Consider the following 27,735-nt stretch of genomic DNA (forward strand, 5'->3'; position numbering starts at 1 on the left):
ATGGCAGGTGCCCACCAAAGCCACTCTATGACTCCACTCGTCAAGTGGACAGGGGAGGGAAAATGTAACAAAAGGCTCATGGGTTGAGATAAAGACAGGGAGAGATCACTCATCAATTACCGTCATGGGCAAAACAGACTCGACTTGGGGAAAAATTAAATTAATTTATTTCCAATCAAATCAGAATAGGGCAATAAGCAAAATCAAATCTTAAAAACACCTTCCCCTACCCCTCCTTTCCTAACGAGCTCAATTCCACTCCCAATTTCTCTACCTGCTCTGCACCCTGAGCAGTACAGGGGGACAGGGAATGGGGATTGGGGTCAGTTCATCACATGTTGTTTCTGCTGCTTCTTCCTCCTCAGGGGCAGGACTCATCACACTCTTCCCCTGCTCCAGTGTGAGGTCCCTCCCACGGGAGACAGTCCTCCATGAACTTCTTCAAGGTGGGTCTTTCCCACAGGCTGGAGTTCTTCATGGACTGCTCCAGTGTGGGTCCCTTCCATGGGCTGCAGTCCATCAGGCACAGACTGCTCCAGCGTGGGTCCCCCACGGGTTCACAAGTCCTGCCAGAAAACCTGTTCCAGTGTGGGCTCCTCTCTCCATGGGGCTGCAGGCCCTGCCAGGACTCTGCTCCAGCGTGGGCTTCCCACGGGGTCACAGTCTCCTTCAGGCTTCCCCCTGCTCCGGCGTGGGGTCCTCCCCAGGCTGCAGGTGGAGATCTGCTCCACCGTGGACCTCCCTGGGCTGCAGGGGGACAGCCTGCCTCACCAGGGTCTTCCCCACGGGCTGCAGGGGAATCTCTGCTCCGGCGCCTGGAGCATCTCCTCCCCCTCCTTCTGCACTGACCTGGGGATCTGCAGGGTTGTTTCTCTTACATGTTCTCACTCCTCTTTCCGACTGCAGTTTCTGTTGTGCAGGGGGGTTTTTTTCCACTTCATAAATCTGTTATCCCAGTGGCACTACCACCATCACTGATGGGTTTGGCCTTGGCCAGCAGCAGGTCTGTCTGGGGCCGGCTGGCATCAGCTCTGTCAGACACAGGGGAAGCTTCTAGCAGCTGCTCACAACAGCCACCCCTGTAGCACCCCTGCTACCAAAACTGTGCCATGCGAACCCAATACACAAACTGATGTGATAGGACTGCAAGTGACCATTCCTGCTGTGATCAGCTGTTAGAAGGGAAAAAAAGAAGTGATTTTTATTTTCGCTCTCTGGTTAGATTTCTATTTAGTTAATGTTCTAAGGATTTTAAAATGCAGTTCAACAGTGTCTGCTGTGCAATAATTATATTTCTCTTGCATGAATCAATTTTTTGGTTAACTTAAATGGCTAGACAGTAAGGTTTTTCTTGCTTCTACCTGGCTTAGTACCTATAAGCACATAGCTATTGCTGAAGAGGATGACCGATAGCGTACTGTTGTAACAGCAATTATTGTAGTCATATCTGTCTGTGAAGCAGTGCATGAGGACAGTGTAAATCTCTTGCAGCTTTTAAAATTAAACCATATGTAGTGCATACTTCATGGGAATAGTGCTTATTTGAAAACCATTCACTCTCCAGAACAGCATGAGCAATTCATCTACAGGCTAGTAATGTTGTACCTGTTGTTGCTTTTTAGACAAAAGATCAATAAATATGAGTAACTTGAAAAACTAATAACCTTTTGATGCCCACTGTTAGGGAAAGTCAGAGAATTGACTTTGCACTGAGAGAATCACAGGAGAAGTTGGTAGCTGTCTTCATTCATTACTGGTGTCAGTGGGCAGCAACTAGGGTAGAGGTACCTGAGAAATAATGATGCTTTATATAACCATTCCTACCTTCAGTGTCAAGGCTCTAGACTTCATGTAGATCATTTATGTCTGATAAGCTAATAAGTTGTCCCAAATTGCTTCTTTGTTGCGAGTAAACAGCTAGAACACCTTTTGGTGATCAATATCTTTCTTCAGCACCAGATGAGAGACAAATAGAACCCATTAAGGATGCATGAAAATAAATTGGTAGCACATCTCTATACTTGTAAAACTGAACTTTCTAATAGCACATCATTCCAGGGAAGCAACCATTTGTGGCTTGGTACCATAAATTCACCTGCCTCTCGATATTTTGTTTCTTTATGTGGGATTTTGATTTAAAATAAATTTCTTTGGGATTACTGTTATTGTTTTCATTGGGAGCTGCTAAATGTTTAGCATTTTTGAAAATTTTGGTCTACAAAGGCAGTACCGTGAAAGACAGTCAGAACTCAAGTGTTACGCTGGTGTACAGTATTTCTTACAAGTGCCTTTGTAATATGCTGTCCAGCATAATCAACGGATAACTCCTTTTTAAAAAATCTCTTATATTAGTATCTTATATCCTCTATCCTGTTATAATACTCATTAACATGTTTTTGATAGGGTTCAATTCATATAAAATACAGGCAAATAGTAAATGATATAATGACAGAACCCATTCTGTCTTACACATTTGGGATATTATACAGTGTTGTAATAACTTTTTATATATGCAGTGAACTAGTAGTTTTTAATTGGAGTAAGGGACACACTGGGGAAAGCAACAAAGGAACTGTTAATCTAACCCAAAACTTCAATAAAAAGTAAAAAAATTAAAGATATCAATTGTACTTCAGTCTCACTGGCAACTCTGTTAACTCAGCAAGACTCCTAACAAGAGGCTGAAGCTGCTCATTCACTTACATGCCTTGGAAAAGAAAAGGCAGTCATTTGTGTTTGTGTGTGTGGTTAATTATTTCTTTGTTGCATGTTCCCTCAGTGTGCTCCCAGGTGCAGTTTAGAAGTGAATGGGGAATCCTTACTTTGCTGAATTCTGCTGCAATTTTGTCTCTGGCTTCAGTGAGGAAGTGTGTCACTTGTTTTACAAAAAAGCACAACTGTCAAATCTAATTAATGAGATTTTACTTTGACTTTTGATAGGATGCATACGCCCCAGTATGTATAGGGATTGTGAAAACAGCATCTGGATTTTCACCATAAATACAGTAACAATGGTAATCTACCTAACAGAAATGCATGTGATCAAAGTGATAAGGTTGCATAAATTACAGTGAACCATGACATTGATGTCAAATGAATAATCAAAAAAGAAACAAGTATGGGCAGAAAGTATTATTGTCTCTGCATACAGCATAAATGAGGCTATTGTTGATGTTCATGGTTCAAAAAATTTGCTAAAACCAATGGAAAAAATTCAGAGAAAGGCTACAGAAGTAAGTGACAGAGTTAAGAGCTTACCCTATTTTTCATCTCCAGATGTTGTGTAAGAAATAAAATGACATATGACTACATAAAGGTAACTAGTAAAGTGATTTGTAATAGATAACTCTTAATGGACAAAAAGGTAGAAAATAACATATAGTACAGTTAGAATAGAAACTAACTTTAATGCTAGTAATAGTTAACAATAATTAAAATCAATGATAACATAATGACTTAATAGGGAATGATGCTGGCCATTCAATTACATGAAATTTTTCATGGAAGACTGTTCTTTTATAAAAAGCAAGCTGTAGTTTAAAACAAATAAGGAGTCTAATGTGCAAATTACTAGAAGGTCTTTTGGTGTGCTGGAAGTGAGCAAGGTAATAATATGTGCAGTCTATTAAACTAACTACTAACTGCCATGTATAGGGGTTTTTGGTTTGGGTAATAGATGCTTCTTTGAAAATACAGTATTTTGCAAATGATTTCTCACAAAAAATTATGCTGTGAAGTGTTTCGGAGTTAGTTCTTCCAAGTTCTCTATACCTGTTGCATGTGGTGTTATAAATAATATCAGATATTGAAATAATTATTTTGATAAAATTCATACATTTAAGTCTACTATTGATATTAGAAAATTATTTTAATATTCCCATAGAGGGAAACAGCTTCAGTTTTAAAATGGTGTAAAACAATCAAAAAATTCTTCATAGAAAAATATTTGTGAAGAACTACCTCATTTGCCCATCAAACTAGTTTTTGAAAATAAAGGTAGGCACCAGCAGATTGCTTGGTAACATTTGAATATTCTTGGTTGCATTTGGATGAAAAGGAGGCATTATGTCAACTTGACATCCAGGTTTTTATTTGACAGAGAGAAAGAACACTGGCTGTTTTTAACACATGGAAATTTAACACTTCATACTTTTAGAAAAAAAAAACAACACAATGCAGAAATCTAATTCAAACTTAACATTAAAATGGCATCTATTGTTTTTCAGCTATTGTTGAAGTTAGTTATATACATTTTTCTGGAGCTGTGCATATCAGAAAGAAATGTTAATAACTATGTCACAGCTCCAGATAATACAGAGTCTATCTAAATGTCATGTGAGCATTGATTTTTTTAAATCTTTTAGAAAGAAGTATAGCACCTTTCCTTCTATGAAAATAAGAAAAGAAAATAGCAGCCTAAGAAGAAAATAAGAGACCATAAAATTATGGAGCGTGCTAGTTATTTTAGAATAGTAGTGTTTGGTACACTGCTGGATTATATTTATTTGGTATTACTATGGTTATAGCTATGCTTATTAAAATATTGTAATCCTTTGGTGGAATTACTTTCAGAGATCTCTATAAGACAAGAAAGTAGTACTACATATACATGTCTGCATATAAACATATTGAAATATAACAAAAAGTAAATTAAAATAAAAAGATTAAAAAGTTGATAATTTCCTTCACTTTATTTGCACTATACGTGTTCTCGATCACTGACTATTGGAAGACAAAAAAAATAACAAGAAGTTATTGTCTCATATCACGTGTATGATATTAATGAGTTCTGCTGAGCCTCTGGGGAGCAACAGCTAAAGAAGGAGTAAGGTGTAGCAGAGAAACTAAATAGCTTGGCTATGGTAACATTAGTCATGTCAAAAGAGTGGATTCTTTAATAAAACAATGTAGATAAGAGCAGTAAATTCTCTGGTTTACACGATATTCATCTAACAAATCACAGGAAAATTAGTAATAAGTCTGATCTTCTAATAGGAGTATAGGCCTTTCTCTTAAAATTATCTCCTCTCTCATACAACCTTCCCCAATGAGCTTGGAAAAGCCCCCTGACTTTCTTTTAAGCCTATCACTTCTTATTAGATAGCGTAATAATATCCTGTATGTTCTTACAGGACTGAGAAAACTGCCTTTATTTTTCCTGAAAATTTTACACCCCGAAAGAGTAACATGTAAGTGTTTAACCTCCTCAGGGGAAGCCAAGTCTTTTTTTTCCTATAGAAGCAAGATATTTCTTCATGCATTTATATTTACAAGGCAACTTACAATGGTAGCAGAAAGAATATCTGATAAAAAAGGAAAAGAAAAAATAAGCCATAACAGGGCAGATGAACTAGATAAATTTGATACTCAGTGAAACATTATTCCAAAGAGTCTGCAGAGCTCAGCAGAATCATGAAGGCCTTGGATTAGCCTATTCTTATTAAATGTGAAGTATTATTTGTTGGAGTCACATTCAAACAATGCACTCTACATAAAATCTACTCTAAACTTATTTATTTGTTTTGCTTGACTTTTGTTTGAAGACCCATCTAGGTAGTACTAAAATTTTAAAAGCATTTTTTTCTTTATTATACATTAAGAGCCTACCAGGTGAAATCCCTGCATGCACAGGGGAAAAGCAATGCCTCATGTGCCCACGGGACCACATACAGGGTCTTGGCATAGCTCTGTCCAGAGGAGAACTCCCCACATTAAATTTCTTTTCATGTCAACTTAGCCTCTAGTGTGCATTTATCTGTAGTCCACTTCAAAAAGTGAGAGGACAAAAGCCATGTTGATCTCACCAAAAATTTCTGTAAACAACCACAGCCTGATTCAGCTCTGTTGTTTCCAACAGTGGCTTTATTTATTTACAAATTTATTCATTTATTTTGTTTGTCTTCTCTTCCACCAAAGTGACTTTGTGTTTCTCCTCCTAAAAAGTTAATTTTCCCAGTTTATTCTCTGGTGAAAGGTGCCTGTCCCCTTCATTCAGAGTAAAAGCTTTTCAATCTGCTTTGGAGAGTTCACTTTCAGGAAAGTATTATGTATTTCCAAATGACAATTACATCAACTATGTACATTACCTCCCACTTAGAGTGAAAATACTTGCTCCCTCACTGCCACAGCTGAAAATCACTCAGTCTTTTCAGGTTTGGCTGATTTGTGATCATTCATGGGAAAAACAATGTTTCTCCTCACAGTAATATCCTTGTGAGGAATTCTTTTAGCCACATTAACCCGTTTATTTCTGAAAACTTTTAAAATAAAAGCTTATGGAGATTATAGGGACAAAATAAACTTTAAAAGTAAGTCTGTATGAAAGTTCTGGCTTTTTCCTGCTGTTTTGTATTTCTGAGTAGGTAGATTGAACAAATTAGCAGTGTTTTGACAGGTAAAAGCAGAAGGGTAAGGTCTGAAGAAGTGAACTCTTGACTCTGAACAAAAACACAGGCTGTTTTCTAGCCTTTACATTGGAATTAGCAATAGGCTAAAAGGAAAAAAATAATGGATAAATATGGCCAACATTGCTTGTGCATAAAAAATTAACATATTCATTAAAAATTCATCAATTGACTTAGATGCTTGATTTGATTAATTTTTGAGATACAACATAGACCTTCAATCTTCCATTTGAATCATAGCTATGCAATGTTTGTTTTGAATATACAGTCATTTTTCAGTGCCAGTGTGACAGATATTTCATACAGTAAGATCACTGAAGTAAGAGTCCTTACAATGCAATAGTAAGTTAATATTGATTTTTTTTCTATTTGCATTATTAAAGAGGTACAGACATATTAATAACTAGCAATACTTCTACAAAGTGTTTCCACAATTTTCTGTTCCTATCAGCCTACAGCCATGTAACTCATAGTTTACACAAAATTTACTTCATTATTGCTCTGATTTATAGAACTTTTTTTTTTTCACTTGCATCAGTGCATCCTAAGGAGAAAATATGAAACAATGTGTACACCTTGAAAGTCATGAAAATGAGGATCCAACACCTCAAAAATTGGACTTCATGTTTTGTTTCCACTTATTCTTAGTGAAGCACACATAAAACCATTATTAGATCAGCCTCTCTGATTCTATTTTCTGTCTTAAAGTATGGGAGAAAAAAATAACATCAGCTACATAAACACTACCAGATAGTACAAAAGTTTCATTTTCTCAAGATATTTTTCTGATATCCAGTACTGAAAAAGCTGAAAATGTTCAATGTTTACCAGCTGGAATTATTGCAGGGTAAATTCCTCTATGTAAGTTGAAACACTTAGCCTGATCATGTAAAAACATACAAATAGAATGGAAATGGATTCTTTTACTTAAAAGATATCATGACATGTCAGCAATTTAAAAAAAAAAAAATCCCAACATTTATTTGAATACAAAATGCTTACACAGTGATTGTGTAGGGACATCTGATATCCAGATTCTGTAGATTTCTTATCTGAAGCAAGTCACATAGTATATTGCTCTTCTGCAAAACAAAATTGTAGTAGCTTCTATTGCAGGTGTTTAAGGATAAATATTTTCAAGAATATCAGGTACTGAAAAATCTTACTCATGTAACTGACTAAAACATAAAGTGTTATAGAGAGAGTTTCTGTAAAAGTCTGACTGAAGTGTATCATGCAAGAAAGTCCTCATATACATCATATTTTAGTAGTTCCCTGTCAGTTCCATCTCTTTTCTGCTCTAATCATAAAAAATTTTCTTCCTGGTCTCTGGTAATGTTACGAAGCCTATGCAAATAGTCATTACATATCCACTAGAAGGAAATTAAGTGCTCTGTTGCCACTTACAATGTAGTTTACTTTTTCTGTTGAGAGGCCTGTAACATTACTATCCACACAGGGTAATGATCCAGTACCTCAGACATAAACTGGACCATTAACTTTCAAAGGATCTAAAATAGGAGGGCTAGGCATGGCATCTCATTTTAGATTCAGTATTACTGGATTTTGTAGCAGTACTGTCTATCTGTAGTGTTTAAAGTGTTACCTGTTGGGCTTTTACATGTGACTAAGAGCCACATGTACACTCAGAGAAAGTGCAAAACTGAAACTGATTCAGGGAAAGTATATATGTTTGAAATCTCTGAGGTTGAGGGTAGCAAGCTCATAGGCTGAAGTCCAAACTCCCAATGAGACACACACACAGATCATAATATTCATAAATTCAGAGTCTAATTTGTCTGAAAATAAAATACAGGAACATGAATGTACAACCATACATGTTTTGTTATAGGGTTCCCCTTAAAGCTAGTTGTTGGTAAAACAGCATTTCTACTAGTACAGCTTGTTCTGCTGGGAACAAAAAATTGGTTCCAGAGAGCCATTAGCTTGGAAATCCCACCCAGAGCAGGTTGGTTGGGTGCTGGGAGTTGTCCACAGGAGGAGACTGCATTATCACGCCTGGAAAGAGAATTGCATGATCATGCATTGCCACCCCACAGTCATCAAAGTATTGTGATCCCTGAGCTGGCACTGGGAGCTCCCAATTAACACAGAAGCATTTGAGACTGATGATCAAACCCATCTGATCTTTACTGCTAACAGCTCCTGCCCAGCTCACCCTTGGGCATGGCCGGGCAAACCTTCCCGTTCAGCCCTTGTGGCTTTGGATCTGCTTCAGCCAGCATGGCTGTGAGTGGGTGTAGTGCATGGGCACAAGGGGGAGCTCTGCGTTGTGAAAGGCTAAGGCCTTCTCTGGACTACCTTTTCTTGACTGGAGCATTCAACAAGCTAGCCCATTTAATGTCTGTAAAATAATGGACAGTAATGATTACTTGTTTAGGTGTTGCTGTTAGCCTATCTTGCTTTTTGCTAGGGTACATAATGATGTATATAGTAGGATACGATATTTTAAACACATCTCGATATAACTATTACAGACTGGTAACTGAGGATTCAAAAGGTCAGAGTTCAAACAAGTATTGTGGTTTTGCTACTACATTGCACTTTTACTTGAATGGTTGTAAGCTGTACACTGCAGCATCTTATAAAAGAGAGCAGCTGTTTAGAGAAACTGCAGCATCTTACAAAAGAGAAAGCAGTTTTGTTTAGGGTGAAGAGACATAATAACAATTAGTAAAAGGATTTCTTCTCACAGGACATAACTAAAAGCCCTCCGAACTTTCGAGAATCTAAAACTTGGCATCCCTCATATTAAAGCTGGAACAAAAACGTTGTACATTCCTGCAACATAGTAACGTTATTTCTTTGCATGAATGACTGTAGCATGCTTAACCTGACCTCTTTTGATCTTTACAGCTCAAGTGAAATGCAGCCTTCTTCATTGTGATGGAAAAGGACTTAACTGCAAGGTTCAAGCAAACAACTTATTTGAAGTTCACTTACAGACTTAACACGCCACTATTGCAGGTTTTACAGATACAATGGAGGAATGCACCATTGCAGTTTTTAAGGCAAGAGTAGTACATTATTACAACCACAAGCAATTCACAGACAACCACAAACGCATTTACAAACTTAAAGCGTAAACAATATTCACTTACCCCTCCAGGTAAGGGCTTTCAGCCCCAGGGAAGTTACCTTGACCAGTGTCCCGATCAAGGGGTGGAAGGGTTTCCTTCACAAGCGAACTGCATAGTTAGAGAAGTGACTCCCCCATTTCCAACCTGAATCTTAGAGTTTTTATCCCCTGACTTGTGGAATGGTGTGTATGACTACGTCTGAGTGGATTATGATATATGCCTAACTGGATTATGTATATCTGAGTGGAGTTTTCCCTTATCTTTCCTTCATTGTTCTGTGATTGTTTGAATACACAAGGTTGTCATTTGAAACTGAAGCTGAAACCCTCCAGGTTTTGGTTTTATTTTTTACCTTGCTTCCTCAGCAACTGAATAGTGGTTGGATTGAGACTCAGGGCATATTATTTACTAAGGGACTTCAAGGTTCAGTTCAGGTTTTGGTTCTTTGAATGGTGCAGCCACTGCCCTGTTTTCTTTAGGGTTTATCAGACAACCCAGGGCTAAGCTGTCTACACAGCTCCCTGTGAATCGTCTCTGCAGAGAGACAGGGCCTCAAGGCAACCCAAGGCTGGGTCACTTTTGTAACCCCCCATGAGTAGCCTGTATGCACTAGACATGGTGAAACTCATTTGTGAACTATGAGCTGGACAATCCACACATTCATCTGCACAGTCTGATGGCAATTCTCTATAGCTGTCCATCCAGAAATGAGCTTGAGGAAAAGGAGATGGCTGGGGCACTAACTTTCATTTCACTTTGAAGAGTTGCCTTGTAAAAAAAGGCTGAGATACAGAAGTCCAGAGTAGCACTGACTGTAGTACAGGAAAAGCATCTTAAATGTCTCAGAAACATCTCAGTACATACCATCATAATTCAAAATGGAGTAAAAAAGAGCTTTAGCATAAATTTCGTATGTTCTTGTGTGCTCATGTGTGTGAGCGTATATGCATCTTTGCACAGATGTAGACAGAATACTCAATCTTCCAAAACCATTAGATTGAGGAATGTTTTCTGTACAACAGTCACAAGAGGCCAACTCTCATTTTAGGAGACAAGTTCAGCTATGCCTGTATATTGAGATTCATTGTACATGTATCGCTGGAAGGAAACACTAGTTGTAAGCAGAAACTGCAGAAAAAAAACATCCTTTTACTATCTTCCACATTTTCAGAGGTTATTCAACTATGCAACTGAACTGCAATTTCCCAAAATGAACCTTCATATTTTCTGTGGGATGTTCACTAAGCATTTCTGGTGTCATGCAGCATCACACTTATACAGGGTGAAGTAAGACTAGAAATAATATTTTGTACTCATAGAGTGCTTTTCACTCAGCATCGCACAAGACATGAATGTTGCACTAAATGAGTTAAACGTAAAGGAGTAGCTGCAGTAAAGCTCAGTGAAGTGTTGAATGCCACATGCTTGCAAAAAATTCAATGTCATTTATTGCTCTGTCACGCACAACTGAAATAAGAAAGAGAAAAAACAGTTTTTTAAATAGCCTCTAAGCTTATTTCTATCTGTTTCACTGAACCTCTGGGCTTCAGATGCACCACATTTACCTTGTGGGTAATAAAAAACATTAAGGTTAGCTTCATATATTCAGTTTCAGAGCATTTGTGCCATCAAGTGTTTAAGGTTTCACCAACTTATCTTATTCTCTCTGTTCACCATGATTTTTCAAATAGCAAGAATAGCTGTCCTCAATGTGCTTTACATATATTTCTTCTGTTCTTTGTGCCCAATACAGCTGTTGTTAGACTTTCAGAAACTTTTTTATGCTTATTATATCTAGATCTGACTGCTCCTTGCTTAAAGTTTCTCTCCATTCTTTGTTACCAGAGGAATGTCTTGAGGTTGCGAAGCATGATTTTAAGATGAAATGGAGAAGCTGGGGGAGAAATTTATATGAAGCAATGGAGAAATAGACTTGACTCATTCAACATAAAGAATATTTATACAAACCTGAGGTCAGCCATGGATCTTTATTGTGAGAATGCTGAATCTTCTGTATAGTAATTAGAAAACAGGTTACATACCCAATAATATATCCATTAGTTTAATAAAGTTCCAGCTGAAAACACTCAGGAGTTTATAATGTGAAAACATAGAATGGTATAAAATATTTAGTGGCTGGGAAGGGTAAATGTTTCCTTTTTATTTCTGTCCACCTAATTTTTTAGTGCTTCTAAGTTTTTATTTCTGTCTTTATTTCTTCATGTTGTCTGTGCCCTGAATTAAAAGAATTGTTATGGTGATATGGTAAAGTGAAGGAGAAAACAAATGAAGGTATTGAAATGCCATCTGTATCTGAATGCATCATATTTTCAACATATTCACAATACTCTTACGGGATTGAGAAGTCCTATTATCCTCATTTCATACATGGGAGGCTGAAAACAAAGAGATAGAAGCCCAGATCTAGAATGCTACTTAAGGTGTAACAATTTCCAGTGATTTTATTGAAAGTTAAAAAAACTTAGTCTGATAATCCATTCTATGAGACTTACCACGGAAAAACAAGATACCTGTAGCAGAGCAAGCAACTGAACCCTGGCTTTTGTGTCTTAGTCTGCCCACTTAACAAATAGGACATACTTATCTTCTGAAAGTAAGCCAACTGTTTTATTATGACTACTGTACTGAATGTTAATAATAATATAAAACTGAAAACCAACCAGAAACATTTCTATGAAGATTTCTAGCTTGAAACTGCTTCTGAATAAGAAATATCTACATATAGGATTCCTCATAATTATGGAAAGTAAATAACTTCTGTAAATCAGAGAGACAAAACTTTTAAAACAGTTCAGTAAGTAAAGGTCAAGAGTTCTGCACCTGCATTTTCATACAAGGCAAACTGAAATCAGAAAGTTGCTACAGAACTTAACATTCCTGCTGAAGTATATTCCCTCAAATTAGGTTGATTTTGTGTGCTGGATGACAAGTATGCTTTTGTGTCTCCATGCTGTAATTCAAATGACTGCAGCTTAAATTAGGTAGCTATATATAGCAATTTTTGTGAAGGAAAAATAAACAAACAGACTCTTACCAAGCTTTGTATCTGAAATCAATCCTCTCAATTTAACTAACACTGAAAGAAGAATTGATTTTGCTGATTTCTCCCTGAAGCGTAATTGTGTCCCGTCTGTGTACACTACTAGGAGAACTGCAACTAGTTCAGAAGTATCCTTTTTCAGACATAATACCGCTACTAAAGTTGCTCTGTCTAGGCTCAAATTAATGAAAATTCTGGTTGCAAGTCTTGGAATTTAAAATTCCAAGACATATCTGCAGGTTGTTTTGCTGGACTGATGCTGATCCCCATCTGCATATGCTGAGATTTCTACTTATGTATAAATTTAATCTCCAAATCTAAGGATAGCCAGTGGGTTGGCCCATAAGCAAATTTAGGCAATTTGGCCACTCATACTTTTTGAGACAGGACTGCACAATGTGCAGCACTCTGAGAAATTTCCCTGTTCCACAGGGAAAGAAAGAGAAGTCTGGGGAAATATATTGATTAACAATGAGTGTTGCATTGACAGCAACTCAGCAGTTCAGGTGGCAAATCTAGAAGATAATGGCAGAGTTGGGACAGACATGGGCTGAGCTGGTTTCTTAGCCAATGAACCAAGGGATACTTGGTGCTGGGAGCTATCAGGTCAGAGCACACTGAGGTGATGTTGCGAATGCCCCCACATTGGGCTGACCAGTTCTTTGGAGCAGATAGCACCTTGCCACTGTGGCAGGCCAAGCCTGGTTTCTTCATGCACAGAGATGAGGGGCATTTCTAGCCATTTACTGTTGCTACCAGGCAGGCAGCTGAGCTACCAGCTAGGCAGAGCTTTTGTGGTAGGTATTAATAGGAAGCTGAATTTGTCGCAGAAAGCCTAGAGACTAGGAAAGTAGGAAAAAGCCAGAGACAGGATTTGTGCAGGGCACAGGAAGATGTCCTCTTCGCATCAAGCACAGGATCTGTGCCAGGCTGCTGATAGCGTTTCTTCACCATGGGTCTGGAGAAGGATCCCTGCAATATGGCACTGCTTTACTGGATGAGGAAGGTAGGAAGGGGAAGGATGAGTTTGCACTTGAGCTGAGCAATGCATGAATGCCACAGTATGCAATCTGGGAATGGTTCTTTTGTCCTTCTTGCATGAGACCTTTCTGGGTGGCTAGGCTTTACAGAGTGGGAAGTCCTGCTGGTTGTCAGCTTGACACAGGGTGATGAAGTCTTGACACTCTCATGTATCTTCTAGTACTTAGGAGTGTGTAGAATATCCACTTTTCTTTCCTGGTTTCCTTGGATAATGCACAGCTGACTGACAGAAGAGATGAGAGTCCACAGACCTTTGCCTTTGCACCTTCCCTCAGCCTAGTGCCTTCCACAAAACCTCAGTTGGTCTCTGTAGCTCTTCTATGGATCTAGTTTTGTAATCACTTGATCCACCTCACTTGACACTCAACCCAAAACTCTTCAAAGGAACAGAGACCTTTTGACAGCCTCCATCAAAATAGGAATTCTTTTAAATTTTAATCAAAGCTGAAACATACTGATCCCTCCCTCTGTTATCACGCAAAAGAAAAAGGGGTTAGCAACATTCAGTCTCCAGGGTGACTGAACCAGCATTTTTTCACAAGCAATGAAGTAACTCTAAAATGAAAAGGAAAAGTAAAAGACTTTTGAGTGCACTAGGTAACTTGAAAAATGGGTACAAAAGACAGAGTTAAGAGTTTATACTTTTAAATTAGCTTATATGAAACAACTGGAATAAAAAAAAAGAATCTGTGAAAAGGCTAAGTCAATTATTTTTAAATAAGATAACAGTTGATACGAGCTGATTGTGTAGGTCTTTAAAGTTTATAACTGACAAAGTTATATACTCTTAGGATTGCATTTGTAATTTAAATTTAATTTTTACAATTATAGGAGCAATTGATATGATGAGTTCTGAACCTGTGCAAATGTTATGTTATCTGACCTGTTAGATAATTTCTAAACTAATTTAAGATGTTAGCTATATTCAGCTGGGTGTTTTTAGCTGATTTCAAAAGTGTTTTCAGTAAATTTCAAGTAGTCTTTTTAAACTAAATTTTTGAAAAATTTTCGATAGAGCTGGAGAAAAGAAATGTCTGAGGCAAATTCCTGAGTTTGAGTTAGATTTCATTCACATAATTTCCCCATTATTTCAAAAGTCATTTATATTGATTTAGGGACATTAATTGAAGTGTGTAGGGTCACTTTGGATTTGCACTTACTTCAGAGAGATAAGGATCTGTCCTAGTAAGTGAATTGCAGGTTGGTAGCAGTCTATCCTAACTTTCACTTTGCTGCTATAGGAAACCTGACTTCATGTAGCAAAGTGTATACTACAACTGAATACATACCTTCCAGTCCCCCCAGTGAGCATCTTCTTTTGGTTATCCCTGTTTTTTGGCTCTTCTAAGATGTGAGCTTTACAAGCTATGCTTTGAGCTTAGACAGTGAATAATACCAAGCTGATACACAGAGAAGGAAGTATAAACTACACTGTGGTGGATTGGCTTTGGCTGGATGCCACAAACTGCTCTATCACTCCCCTCCTCAGCAGGACAAGGCGGGGAGAAAATAAGATGGAAGAAATTCATAGGTCAAGATAAAGGCAGTTTAATAAAGCAAAAGCAAAGGCTGCACACAGAAACAAAGGAAAACAAAAGATTTATTCTCTACTTCCCATCAGCAGCCACTTGCCAGAAAGTAGGGCTTCAGTAAGCATAGCAGTTGCTCAGGAAGACAAACTCCATAATGACAAATGCCCCCCAACCCACTTCACCCCACCTCCTTTCTTTTAACTTTTCTTGCTGAGCAGATGTCATATGGTGTGGAATATCCCTTTGGTCAGTTTGGGTTAGCTGTCCTGGCTGTGTCCCCTCCCAAGATCTTGCCCAGCCCCAGCCTGCCGGTGAGGGGCAAGGCAGGTGTTGGAGAGACAGCCTTGATGCGGTGGGAGCTCTGCTCAGCAGCAGCCAAAGCACTGGTGTGTTATCAACACCTCTCTAGCTACCAGTACAGAGCACAGCACTATGAGGGCTGCTATGGGGAAAATACTCCATCTCAGTCAGACCCAATACAAGCACACAGGAAAACATGTGACCTTGGAAATCTAAATTATCTCTTCATAAGTGCACTGGACTTATTTTTCCAGTGTCCACCTCCACTGCCCTCTTAGTCAATGGCAACTTGCTTATTTCTAAATTAATGCACAAATTGAAAAAAAAAGAAAAGAAAAAAAGAAAAATCTTCACTTAATCCTGGGGTAGGCTTATGTGAACCAGTAAATATTGGACATTTAGCCTAAGATACTTAGCAAGGAATAGTGTGGGTTTTTCCCCTTCAAGTGTAGATACACTTAAATTGAAGAATATGACTTTATTTCTAAGCTTCTTAATCACTTTTGAAATGCCTAGACTAAAAAAAACATAAAAATCTATAGTAGGATTCAAGAGTAAAACCTGCTCATAAACACAGTCTATGAATTAAAGATGTAATCCATAAATTGTCAGCCACAAACTGTAGGTTTTTATTTTCACTACCAGTGAGATAATAAATCATTCTGAAATAATGTTGACATTTATGTATTCAACCTATATGGCAACTTAACATTCTGCTGTATATAATGCCTTCTGAACTGGGGATTTGTTGTTGTATGTACAGAACTTCCTATGGCGTCTGTGCTCAACACCATCCAGGGGGAAAGACAGAAACCTTGCTATGCAGTATTTTTTGCCTTTCTCTTGCACTCAGGCATTACAAGGATTTCTGAAGAGCAAGTAATCAGAACAACCACACACAAAAAAAAGAAACATTAAACCAAATACAAGAAAAACATTTCCTTTTAGTGACATAAAACAGCATTTGTGGCAGTAGAGTGTGTAATATCAGAAGGGAGATCCACAGAGCTCAGTTTTTGTTACTGATTTACATCCACAACCTAGAGGAAATGCCAACCTATTAACATAATCAATTAGCTTTCCCACTAATTTTCTGTGTTCTTTACCTTTATCCATGGATCAGTCATCAACATAACTAATGATATTCAGGTGTATTTGTTTATTAGTATAATATAAATCCATTTTCTTCATATGCAGATGAACATTCTTTTAAGGCATGGATGGCATCTTAATGATCAATATAGATCTTGTCAGACACACTTCAGGATTCCTAGGTTTTTCAGTGTCCCTGAAAATCCTAATCATATAGCAAAAGTGAAAAACATATACAGATACGCCCTCCATACTTGCTATCCTTCTAAGTACTTATTACCACAAATATTACTATGTAATACTCTAATATGCTTGAATTTGATTATTTTCAGGTTACAAAACTTTGCAGGCTTCATTAAGATATGACTTATGGTATAATGTTGGTCATTTATTGCACTTATTTGTCCACAAGGAAAAGAATTACATTCTTCAAAAATGATTTTTTAACTGGCATTTAGGAAATGTAGCACAAGGGAACAAAAGTGAGCCGTCTTACAAAACACTGTAGCAGGCGGTAATTGAACACACAAGCAGCTGTGTCTATACTCAGAAAGTTCTGTCCTTGACTAAAGTTCTGTTGCATGGAAATATGTCATAATATGGTAGGTACAACACCTTTCAGCTGGGGTCAAAGTTGTATCATACAAATCTATAGAATAGCAGTAGCGTGTATATTTCTCTCTTAAAACTTGAGAGGAAATTCCTATCAGTATCTGTGAGATTTTTCTCCTTCAGAAAGCCACAGGATGAACTAGCCTGGTTCCTGAGTGAGATGTACAGATCACTAAGCAGACTTGTGTAACTCTTAGGTGGAAGTTTGGCAGAAAGTTGCAGCATTTGGGTGGAAAGTCTGGCAAAGTGAAGTCTGGTCAGTGGAAACCATTGAGAAGTACCCTGAAGCTTTTGTCATTTAAAAAGTGGTTCAAAGTTAGTTCAACTTTCCATTCCAGAGGGGAACTGAATCAAACCAAATAGGTACAATCTATGTCTACTTTTCAGCAGAAGCAGGAATTCTAGGTATCTTTTGTCAGGTATAGAGCTCATGGTGATGACCGCAATATGAAACCCAGATTTTCTTTCTTCCTTGCTATATTTGCAGATGTGTTGGTGTACTTGCATCTCACTCTAGTTTTGTTTGAGCTCTTTTGGGATCTACATTGCAGAGGTATATAGGATTTTAAGTTATTAAACATAGTTTTTAAAAGTGGTAGTTGTGAAAAGAACCAGAAGTGGAAGGTGGTATGACACTTGTGTTCATTACATTTTCCTGGAAATAAATGGGACATAGCAGTGGAGACCCATGTATAACTTAGGCCATTTTTTCACTTGCACTTGAATTGCTTATATTTAAGGATAGTTTCTTTTAAGTAACTGGATTCCCTGAATATTTTATGCTGCTGTTTTACATTGTAGGCCAATTTAAATAGCTATAATGAAAGCTTGTGATTTGTCATGAAGCATGCTTGACTGGATGATTTCTAATGTCTTCTAGTGCCTTCGTTTCAAAGCTAGATTTTAATCCTTAATTACAACATACCTTATCTAAATTTGTTCTATGCCCCTCTGGACTATGTTTTACATTTTTCCTAATGCTTCCCTGTAAGTACAGTGTTTGACATCATGACAATGTACCTACATCTTACTTTTCAACTCCCAGCAAAACACTCTGCCTCTCTCCACAGTTAGGTGTGATCCTATGCCATTTCTCATTTGCCATATATAAAGATGAATCTACTGACCAAACTGATGTCTTCCCCCAGGCTTTTTCCTTCCACTAAGTGTTTAACAGCCTGTGTTAATTGCATTGGTGCTGCTTGTGAAAGGAGAGGGTACTTTTGTTACCCTCAAGGTGTTGGATAAGCCTGGAACAAAGGTTACATTCAGGTCAAAATTTGGAGATGTGAATGTCTTTCAAAGTCCCATGTGATATTAATTCTGAAGTTTATATCTCAACCTGATTATCTTTGGAATTAAAAGAGCTCTTACTGACACTGATATGTGGGGGGTTTTCTCTGGTGTTTTGCCTTTATGTACCAGCACCTACTTTACCTTTTTCTTCCTACTGCTAAGCTTAGTCACACTAATTTTCTTACATGAAGTTCAGTTCCATAGTATGAAAACTTGGTTTAAATCTCATCTAGTTCCTTCATTCCAAGACTCCAAGATAACTCACAGGATGACACCATCAGAGTAAGTGGTCATTCTGATATATTTCCTAATCCCATCTCTTTAGCAGTTCAAATGCATTTGAAAGCATTGCATTGTAGTTTTGTTGTCCTACAACTCTTGCCAACCTTTGAAAATGCACTGTGATAGATATCTTTCCCATGGATATGCAAACACAGGCAACTCTCTCACTTACTGCCATTGTATTTTGTCCATTAATCATTCCTGAACTACAGCTCCCTGGTTTCATATGAAACCCTATATCTTATACATAGACTTCTTGGCTTTTTGCTGTCAGGTATTGTGTAACTAAATACTGACAGCAAAGAAGATGAATGAGTTTGCTGAGAATAGTGCTGTTTTTCCTTAGGCTTGTTCATGACAATCTCCCACTGATTTCAGTTGCTGGAAAATTGAAAGTTAAATTCCTTATGAAAATTAAATTCTTTATGAAAAATGTTATGAAAGTCATATGGTGTGGTTTTTATTGTTCCTTGATTTGCTTTTATACCATGTTCCAACTCTGGAAACTGTGCTAGGCTTGGTGGTAGAGTCTAGCTGAACAGGTCTTATGATTGACATTTAATTAACAGATCTGTTGATATGGGCTTCAAAGTACACTTCCGTGTTCTGTGCCCTACGCAGAGAGCTTGCTGAATTTAAAGGTGGCAAACAAATTAAAAGACCCACAAGAAGACTTGATTGTATTGACAGGAATGAGGCCCAGGAAGCAGATTTTAACAGTCTAGCAGCCCAGAAGATTACTTGATTCTTCACTCTCAGATAGGGTTGTTTCAAAACAGATGAGTGCAGCATGGTTCCCTAAAAGGAGAAGGCCAACTCAGTGCTGCCAGAAAAGAGACATATTAGATGATTTGGGTTTTCAGGACATTTCATTTCTGTTTGTTGTTCTTGTTGCTAAAGTCACACTGTTTTGTTATTTGATAGAAAACAAAATGTGTATGGAGAGCCTGTAACATTCATTTTCCAGGCTAGCAGGAGGCACAAGCAGTCACAAACACTTTAGTTTTTAGACTAAGTTGATGCAATTCTGAATTATGGAAACTGCAGCTGCATTTCTTACACATTTTAAACCAACAGGATCTATCTGGGACAAATCCAGCCTGGGAGAAACATCAGCTGAATTTTCACCCTGTTCCAGAAAGTACATTATGGCATCTAAATGTCCTTACATTCACTTGGAGTCAAACCTTAACACCCTGTATATCCTTGTGAGAGGACAGGTTGGTGGGAAGAAGACAGGCATCTTTCTTGAATAAGTTTTCTTCAATGCAAGGCAATTTCCTGAAATGTCATCTGCCTTGTGTGTGTTGTTTTTCCATATTTTCCAGAATTATATCTGTAATTTGCTCATTTAGGTCAGTCCTCATCCTTTATTTCTATGTTGTCTCCCAACTGACTTTGGAACAGGCATCTTCATCTTTTTATTGACAACAAATGTCCTGAAATGAGGCACATGCTTTCAAAGAGAAAGTAAATACATCACCTGATTTGAAATGTGACATGTTATGCCAGTTTTTCACTGTCATTATGTAAAGACATAGCATCTAGGGCATAAGAAAAAGTCAGGAGAGATGCAGTAATAGAAAGTGTCAGAACAACTCAACACTTCCTATCTCGCTCTGCCTGGCAAATTTGTATAAAGTAGAGGTTTAAATAGGAAAAACTTTAAATTGTGGAACTCTTGGAGTGATACACTGTATTTCTCTTGAAAGCTTTTACATGTACAGGCAATTGGAAATGACTCCCTCAAACATGAGGACAACTTTAATAACTGTCAAGTGTTGGTGAAGTAGACATATAAACAGAAGAAATGTCACAGTCCATCAGCTTTTCCTTACTTCTCTAATTCACTTTCCATTGCTTAGTCACTTAGGTGTATATAAAGACTCTGTGTGTCAGTTCTGCACTTTATCTGCTGCAGAAAAATGCTGGTGCATCTGCTTTGCACCTTTCCTGTCTGCATAGCTCCAGCCTAGCATTCAAACTGGATGTGCACTTTAAAAAAAAATTGATGCCTTGGTATTCCATATTTATTCTGCTTCAGTGATTTCTATACTGAATCTGCTCACTGCACATCCAAACCCAAAAGCTTCCTAGCTGCTGTGCCGACAAATTCAATTTGGTACCTGAAAGTAATGCTGGGAGCTTGATTACCCTTCTTCATCAATTTCATCAATGGAAAATGCTATTTTTAGTTACACTTTAACAGGGGCCATATCCAGTCTAGATTCACAGGGACAGTCTACTCATTTGCTTCATACAAAAGCAAGACCTGCAGAATTGTACTTTTAGCATAAGGAATTTATTAGAGGGGTTGACTGAAGGACATTTGTCAAGGTCAGAGTTCAACCAAAAAAAAAAAAAGGCAATAGAAATACAACTGCATTATTCTAGTCAATAAGTAAACTGAGAATGTCCGTTTGGGGGTATTTAGCCTTCTGCTACAACATTCTGATTTAGTTTCATTTAATGTTTTACTTCACCCTCTGAGAAGCAGTCAATAGTAGGCTTTCCCTAAGGAACTGCACTGGGGGAGAGAAAAGAATTAATCCCATGTTTTCTGAAGATTAAAAGATACAGCATATTTCTACCATATGTTTATTGCTTATTTCCATCAAAAGGAATAGAATAGTATTTCACCTTTTCTGTGAAAGATACTGATAGTCTCCTACTGCTATTCCAGCAGAGTCTGAACTCCTGGCTCAGCTTTTTAGACTCCTGGAGATCCCATTTGTTTCAATTCCAACTTCTGACAGTCTATTAGAGACAGTGAGGCCATATTTATTCCTCTTCTTCTAAGGGTGTAGAAAAAGAAAAGTTTTATCAGTAGATCAAGAAAATCTAAATTTTCTTAATATATATTGAATATATATAAATTGTGAGGGAGCTAGCTTGTTATGGACTAAGTAGGGGAAAATATCCCTTAAAAATAAAGGAGCACAGGCCCCTAGGAGAAATATAATACTGCTTCTTTTTAAAATGTGCCAAGGTCTTTTGGTGCTTCAGAGTTACAGGAAAATCTGAAACTAAGCTGCAAATATTTTTCATATAATTCCTATTGCATGGCTGTGGATGCTTTGTATTCTGTCTCTCTGTAAATAGAACATGCTAGCCCAGTCTAGCCAAGAGAGACAACAGATTCTCTCAACATTCAAAGGTTATAATCCTTAGAGTCTAAGATAATCACATTTTAATTTTCTTGCTCTGTTCATAGATCAGATATTATGAGGTATAATAGATTTGTCTTATAACTGTGCAAGAACACCTCACCGATTTAAATAGTCTTAACATTGGGGCAGGAGGAAGGGGGAAAAAAAGAAGGGATATTTTTCAATTATTTGAACCCAGTTACATGGAATCAAAGAAACATGAGGGAAGATGACATTATATTATATAAAAACTCAAGTCTGAAGTATGAAATAAAGCAATGTCATGCAAATCCTTTCCAAAATTAAGAGAATTTCAATTTTCCTTATGAAATAAAAATGTTATATAACTGTATGCTTACACTTCTTTATGGGCCTCTACTTCTGTTTACTCACACTAGTGATCTTTAGCTTAAGAAGGGGCAGGGGTGGGGTTCAGGTTTGCTTAAAATTTTTTTCTAACCAAAAATCAATATATTTTGTGTAGAAATTAATTTCCTCAGGGAAAAAAAAATATATTGTGATGGGCAATGCAAGTTGTGTAGAACTTGGGGAGGATCTATTGAGACTTCCTGATGGCAAACTCCCTAATGAAGGAAAGGCCTTTAAATTAAAGAAAACTGTTTCATGACTATATCAACCATTCCAAGGTAAGTGTTAGATAAGTTTTGACATGAAGAAAGCTTAAAAGTACTAGGGCAGACAGAATAGATATAAGAAATGCTTATACATTAGTTCTTCCCTTACCTACTGCGTATTCGCAATGGTGGATCCTTGCTTTTGGTTAACTCATGACTTTCCAAATCAGTGTGTGTTTTGTCCCAAGAAACAATTCTTTCCAATCTGTTGGAGGCTTATTTTTTTCACTCTGTGCTCCTCACTTTAGTTTGTCTGTCTCTGAACAAGCTGCACTTTCCCATCTTCAGGCTGGTATTCTTCTGTTTGCTGCACTCTGAAGTTTCAACAACTTTTCCTCAAAGCAGGTTCAGCAAATCTCCCCTCTTTCCAAAGGTTTGGTTTGGATTACTCTTCTCAAAGGAACATAACGAAGAGCACACAAATAAAACACACTGTAATGCACAATGGTACATTTGTTATTTCGAAGTAGACAACTGAACTAATATTTTAAACAAAGTAAATAATAAGTCACCTTTGTCTTGAAAGTTTGAGAAACTGTGTAAGTACTGCCAAGGATGACATGAAGTCTTATGGAGTAGCCATTTCTTTTTTGCACAATTTGGAAAACAATTTGAATTTACTGAGTTCTATCTGTCTTTGGGAGACAAAACAAAAACCACAATTCCTTTGAATTGTGAAAATGAGTAATTAAATTGATGTCCTTGTAAAGGTTTTTCAGCTCTCAGCTGAAGAACCTATCCTGTTTGGTATCTTAAGGTGTATTGAAGAAATGAGGAGGTCTGAAAGATGCCTAGATCTACTATTAACTTGCCTGTTTATTTCCTAGCAATTGTTTGACTGTTATGGCTTATTGATTCAATTTCATTTCACAGTAGAAACAGCTTTTGTGGATGTGCAGCTGAACATTATGTCCCACATCTTATTAATTTCAGCTAGAACAGTATGTATAGATTCTAAATTATTTTCTTCCTTCTCTTCCCCACATTGTACTTTCCCTGGAGGAATCAACTCTACAGGGTACTTTAAACAATGAGGAAGACTGATACAGAGGCAGCCCCAGGAGTATTATGTAGCAGATTGTCTGTGTATGATTAAATTGGGATGAACTGTGAGCATGACAGCACTGTGCTGATATTTTAAGCATGACAAGATGCTTTAGAAAGTGTATAAACCTCAAGCTGCCTTGCTGTTACACAATTGTCTCTGTGTTGTAAGTGTAGCATTCTAAGAACAAACTGGACCAGGTTCTGAGTTTTGTTCAGTGGGGCTGAAATTTTCTGGGTCCCTCTCATACCATTTCAAATCAATTTTGGGAAGCATTGTAGGTTATTGCTCTTGATGAAAACATCTGCTTGAAGTCAAATGGAGCTTGCTTAGCTGCTCTTGGCAGATTGTTGTGGTCCTCTCTGCAACGCTGAAACTCCTTACTGCTGAGTTGAGAGGGGAGTGCTGTGCAGTCTGAGCACTGTGAACCATTGCACATCTCTGACATGATTTGCCAGGGGAATCTGAGCTCTGTTTAAACTTTAGAAAACTCCTAGAGTCATTCTGGGTTGATAGCTACCTTAAAAGTAGAACATTGGTCCAATTTAGGGGTTCACTGCCCCCAAGGGAGACTGAACATATTATGTAGATAAGATAGATGTTGTGGATATTTCAGGTATTGGGAAGTTTGGCATATAGCCAAGCAGATGTATATCATAAGTAAAAAAAAATTATCACAATATAAGTCAGACAGATACTTATGAAACAGTCATAGCACAAGCAGAGATATCCTGACCTTTTGGTAAGCTCTGGTATTGTTAGAAAAGGGGCAAATAGGCATTGATTCTACTGCAGTAGAATATAGAGCTTTTATTCTGCCATCTTTTTTGGTAGTTTTTATGTAATGCTCTCATCTGTGAACTTCAGAGATTTTTATTTACAATATTTTACTGACGTTACAAGTTATAAATAAAAATTAACTCTTCTACTCTCTAAAGCACATAGCCTATACACTGGCCCCATAACAGGAAAATTTTATAGAATGTGGCATTGAAACTAAACATGGCAGTGTACCCCACTGCCAAATTTAGAAGAAAAAAATAACATCTGACACAATTATTCTTGTCCTATGTTGATAAGAGAGAGGGGAAATAAGGTCTGATTGTAATAGACCAATCTATTCCCATTATTGAGGAACCTCTTGTCAAATAGGTGCTGCATCAGCAGTTATTGTCTCCATAGAATATGTTTAATACATTACTTGAATGATTGTATATTACAAAATCTGCTGTTGTCAGAAAAGAACAACATGTCCATGCTAGATCTACAAAACAAGGACCTTCCTGTGCTTACACTTAATCTGAAATTGACAAGTATGAATATAAATCTCAATCCAGGGAACTAAAAAGTCAAACTTTAATAAATTCTTAAACATGTGGGCCCCCCAAAAGAAAAAACAGGAGGTGGGTCTGATGACCAGCAGTGGAGGAATGGAGCAGCAGGTGCCCAGAGTTTTTATACAGTGATCTAGTGTTTGTTATAGATGTCACATAACATCACTTTGTAGGCATTTTTAAGGAAAAAATATAGTCAGTTCACTCCCTACATTGCTGAGTCTCTGTGTTACACAGTAACAGACTTTTAAGAAGTGTCTGAACATATTTAAATGGTTCACGAGATTTTTCCTTATGACCCACTGTGCTGTATATGCTGTGCTTCAGTGTCTCTACTGTTGTGTGTGTCTAAGGAAACAATTGTACAGAATTTGTTGCTTTCCGTCCCCCTTATTCCTCCAGTGACCTGGAGCTGAACAGTCTGAATCAAATGTAATGGGGTAGACATCTCAAAGATTCAAATTTCTACAGGTTTTGTTGAAGTCACTGGTGGGTAAAGGGAAGAGTCCCAGATCAGTGCCCCATGGAGGAAAAGGCTGAAGCGTGAGCCTAGTGGACTTCTGCTTTGCTTATTACAGTGCACGTGCAGGTATGGCAAGCTACACGGTGTAAGCATTTTTCAGTTGTAATTGTCAGACCCATGGCAGGAACTGTTGGACCCCTGCGATTGGAAGGGACAGGGAAAAGAGGACAAATACTGGAAGGACTGTAGTGACAGCAGGTTGCAGGTGAGAGCTGGAGTTTCTACAGTAAGGGCAGAGAGTAAGGCAACAACTGGAAACCATGTTTCACTAGCTAAATAGCTTTTCCACTGTTTTATCTCTGTCCACTGGATTTTCTCTTTTATTCTACTTTACATTTATAAGTGTGTGAAAGTGGTAAAAAAAAAAATTGACAACCTCGAAGTTTTTCAAAAGGATTTGGAAAAATTATTTGCACAGAAGACAGAAGAATTGCTCTAGCTGCGTTTATAGTGGTTTAGTTTGATCTGTATGTATTCAAGTTTTCCTTCATTCATCCAGCCCCTGAAGTGCAGAAAATATTTTTTTTCATATTTTGTCTTTAGCCCTGCATCTTTACTTGTAGTCTGTCTTGTGAGAACTGGCTGTGTAGCTTTAAAATGGTTGCCAGGCTCTTGAAAAACATCATTTTATTTGAAAACCTGAAACCAGTTAAAAGATATAGTGTAGCAAATAAATAGTTCACTTCTGGGATTGGCATGGCATCATACTGAGTATATTGCTTGTTTTGTGGGGTATAGTCTGGCTCTTATGGGAAGAGAAAACCATTTAGTTTCCTTTCTGCCACAGTATGACCTCACCGATGGCAAGCTAGCACTAACTGTTTTTTGAATTACCTCATGAGAAAAACCCACACAACTGCGAGCTGTCTCTGGACCTACACAGAATGCACTGTAGGGGAAGCAGAAACAAATCTTTCATGTAGATATTTTTTATAACCTGTACATTTACCCCATGCTTTCAAACATTCTCAGAAATATAAGATAGATTTACATACAGCTGTTGTTCTGAGATTGCTTGTCATCTGGATTTGAATTGCACACGCAGAGATGGTCTCCCACAAGCTCCTAAAAGCACGTAGTCTTGCAAATTTTACACAAATGTGCAGGAGACATTCTCTCAGATAGGACTTTAAAGTATTTAAATATTTCTATAGTAATTTCTTACTGAATGATTTTGTAGGCTAATGAAAGGAGGATTAGTGTCTCTGGCCACATAAATTGACAGGCACAGGTTTGCTCTGTACATCAGTGAGTAAAGTTCTCCTCTGTAAGATAACTCTTAATTTTTGGTTCCCTGTGGCATAAAACAAACCTAAAACTATCTTATCTCTTAGGCTACCTTGACATTTTCCTTGTCTCTGAGAAAATTAGCATGCTATCACAACAAACCCAGTGCCAACAACAGGCTCCACAGATTGTTCCTAAGCCAGGGCAGATCCTTCACTCCTGAAATAGCTCTGCTAATCACCCATCCACTTTCAGGTGTGCTAGTCATAGCTGTGCCTCATTTGCATAATTAATAAAATCAAACCAGAGTTGCCTTATTCTGACATGGCTAAATGTTCTGTACAAAGAACATTTGTACAGAACCAAAATAATATAGGCTCAACCTACTGTAATCTTCTACTTACACATATGCTGGTATGAAAAATTCCTTGGAATTCCTGGAAAATCCTCTTAGTGAAGGGGAAACCTTGTGCCTCTTTCCACTGTGCAATGCACGAGGTCAATACTGAGAAATACCTTTCTTGACTGGAGGGTAGGCACAAGATTTGTATGCAAGGAATGGTATATTAGTCAATGATTTGTCTCAGTGAAATCTACAATAACTTAAGCCACCAAGATCTTGAAATAATTATTTGGCTTCCTCTCAAGCTCCTCAATCTTCAATGTCTGCCCTTCATTCTCCTCTCATTTGATGCCTACTGCAGAAAAAACTAAAAAACATGAATTCCCTTTAAATATAGTCATTTTCCAAGAGAACATTTATTCTGACAGTAGTTAGGAATTAATGACACATCCATACACCATCAAAAATCTTTCTGAGTAGCTGTTCTTCTAGTAAATATTTCTTTTATCTCCCCATGTACAGTTTCACTGTTTGAAAAATTGCAGGGGACAGTTATTTCTTATTGTCTCTCTTACGACTAGCTTGCATGCATGGCAATTTCTGCTTTCCCTATCAAGTCAAGATCAGTTTGGGGTTTTTTTCTTGTATTACATTGGGGGGGTGGGGGGAAGCACCAGAACAAAATCATGCTTTGATCCAAAATTTAAACTCTATCTGATGAGCAGAGGGACATGGAAGAAAAAGATTTCTAAAATATT

This window comes from Buteo buteo, chromosome Z, assembly GCF_964188355.1.
Source record: "Buteo buteo chromosome Z, bButBut1.hap1.1, whole genome shotgun sequence".
NCBI lineage: Eukaryota > Metazoa > Chordata > Aves > Accipitriformes > Accipitridae > Buteo > Buteo buteo.